Raw genomic sequence first — 3,002 nt, forward strand, 5'->3', positions numbered from 1 at the left:
GCTGAGGTAACTTTTAATAAGCATGTATTTCAAGTCTACTAACTTTCATTTAGAGATATTGTTGAGACATTCAAATTCACTGGGAAAGCCCAAACCCTTAGCCTCAATTCAAATTTAGATTAAATAAATGTATTCTGCTAAGAGAAAGACAGCAAACAGCCTTAGAGACCTTAGAGACAAACAGTATTGATGCTGGCTAAAAAGAGGGTTTAAAAGGTGGCTATCAAAGGAGTATAATTATGTGTGGAACTCACAGCTAGGCAAGAGAATTGCTTTTGGTTTTATTTTGCTCAACTGTTCTTTTTATTAGTATATACAGGGAAAGAGAAACAACCAAAGGGGTGTGAAACAGTTGTTTCTCTTTCCCTGTGTATACTAATAAAAAGAACAGTTGAGCAAAACCAAACCAAACAAGTAAATAAAAAAACACCATCAAGAACTACTACAAAAAGCAAAATTAAAACAAAACAAACGAAAAAAATCAAATAGTTAGATTCCTCACAGCAGGATAGCTATTATCCTCTTCTTTTTATTTTATTTTATTATTTTTATTAATCATTCCAATTGTTTACATCCCAAATGATATTGTACTTCCCTATTACTGCTCCACAGATCCTCCATCCCACATTCACGTTCTCTCCTCTCCCCTTTGCCTCTATAAGGGTGCTCCTCCACCTTCCCTCCCTTTCCTGCTCTACTGCTCTGGCATGCCTCTAGGCTGGGGAATCAAACCTACACAGGACCAAGGGCCTCCCCTCACATTCCTGTCAGACAAAGATACATATGTATCTGGAGCCATGGATCCCTCTGTGTACACTCCTTGGTTAGTGGTCTAGTGTTTGGGAGCACTGGGTGGTCCTGCCAGGCATTGTTGTTCATCAAATGGGGTTACAATCTCCCCACTCCTCCAGTCCTTCTGCCAGCTCCCTGACCGGGGTTCTTGAACTCAATTTGATGGTTGGCTGCAAGCATCTACATCTACATTGGTCAGTTGCTGGTGGAACTTTCCAAGAAACAGCTGCACCAGGTTCCTGCCAGCAAGTGCCTCTTGGCAGATCACTATTATCTGACAGGCAAAGATCAATGGCCCTTAAGGGATACCTTGTATTACATTAAGTTACTTTAGCCATCACAAGGGAATTGTGTAAATTATTACACAGGTCTGAGACCCCTGTGTGGAGTGTCACTAATGACTGGGATAGAAGAGTTTATTTCTCGGCATATAAATACATAATGTCATCAGGTTAGGGGTGGCTATCACATCCCTACAAATCTACACACATTCTGGATGTCTTTCTGACCAGTTTTCCAATCATACTCCTTGAAAGTTCCCAACCATCAAGACAATCATTGGCTCATGAATCAGTATATAATCACCCATCTGATAATTTGTTCTCAGAAATAAAATTCACTGCATTGAAATAAAATATGTACTGCACAAATTTCCCCAATTGTAAAAATGTTCATTCACTATTGTCATCACAGTTGTTTGAGAACTCTGATCACAGTACATCATTGAGTGTTACCTGCATAGAACTGAGAAATATTTGCAAATATTACCCTGGGCTTTCTTACTTAGTCAACAAATCATATGCCATAAATTATTAGGCCATAGGTACATTCCTTGTGGAAGAAGGTCCTGTAACATTGGGAATTGTAGGCAGTTGATTAATTTCTTATAACATATCTGTGTTTTCAGTGCTAATGACTCCTTAATACTTGAGTATTAAGTTGGGTCAAATAACAGATTAAGAATTATCTTTCAGAGGAACACTCCTCCATTGCTGATGGGATCGCAAGCTGGTACAACTACTCTGGAAATCAGTCTGGCGGTTCTTCAGAAAATTAGACATAGTGTTACTGGAAGATCCAGCAATACCACTGCTGGGCATATACCCAGAAGATGTTCCAACCTGTAATAAGGACACATGCTCCACTATGTACATAGCAACCTTATTTATAATAGGCAGAAGCTGGAAAGAAACCAGATGTCCCTCAACAGAAGAATGGATATAGAAAATGTGGTGCATTTACACAATGGAGTACTACTCAGCTATTAAAAAGAATGAATTTATGAAATTCTTGGGCAAATAGAAGTATCTGGAGGATATAATCCTGAGTGAGGTAACCCAATCACAAAAGAACTCACATGATATGCATTCACTACTAAGTGAATATTAGCCCAGAAACCTAGAATACCCAAGATACAATTTGCAAAACACATGAAACACAAGAAGAAGGAAGATGAAAGTGTGGATACTTCATTCCTCCTTAGAATGGGGAACCAAAGTGTGTATACTTCATTCCTCCTTAGAATGGAAGGAGTTACAGAGACAAAGTTAGGAGCTGAGATGGAAGGAAAGACCATCCAGAGACTGCCCCACCTGGGGATCCATCCCATAAACAGCCACCAAATGCAGACACTATTGCATATGCCAGCAAGATTTTGCTGACAGGACCCTGATATAGCTGCCTTTTGTGAGGCTATGTCAGTGCCTGGCAAATACAGAAGTGGATGCTCACAGTCATCTATTGGATGGAACAAGGGTCCCCAATGGAGGAGCTAGAGAAAGTATCCAAGGAGCTGAAGGGGTCTACAACCCTATAGGAGGAACAACAATATGAACTAACCAGTACTTCCCAGAGCTCACATCTCTAGCTGCATATGTAGCAGAAGATGGCCTAGTTGGCCATCATTGAGAGGAGAGGCCCTTTGTCTTGCGAAGATCATATGCCCCATTACAGGGGAACACCAGGGCCAGGAACCTGGAGTGAATGGGTTAGGGAGCAGGGCAGGGGGGAGGGTATAGGGGACTTTCAGGATAGCATTTGAAATGTAAATGAAGAAAATATCTAATAAAAAAAGACTTCTAAGTCAAAGACAGACCAAAGAAAAAAGAATTATCTTTCAAACAGTCTTCAGTAATCTGCAAATGAATTCAGGGCCTTGCTCTTAAATCTCGAGTGTTTATACAGTGATTCACTTATGGCAGCCTATCAAA

This window comes from Mus musculus, chromosome 7 (genome assembly GCF_000001635.26).
Source record: "Mus musculus strain C57BL/6J chromosome 7, GRCm38.p6 C57BL/6J".
Taxonomy (NCBI): domain Eukaryota; kingdom Metazoa; phylum Chordata; class Mammalia; order Rodentia; family Muridae; genus Mus; species Mus musculus.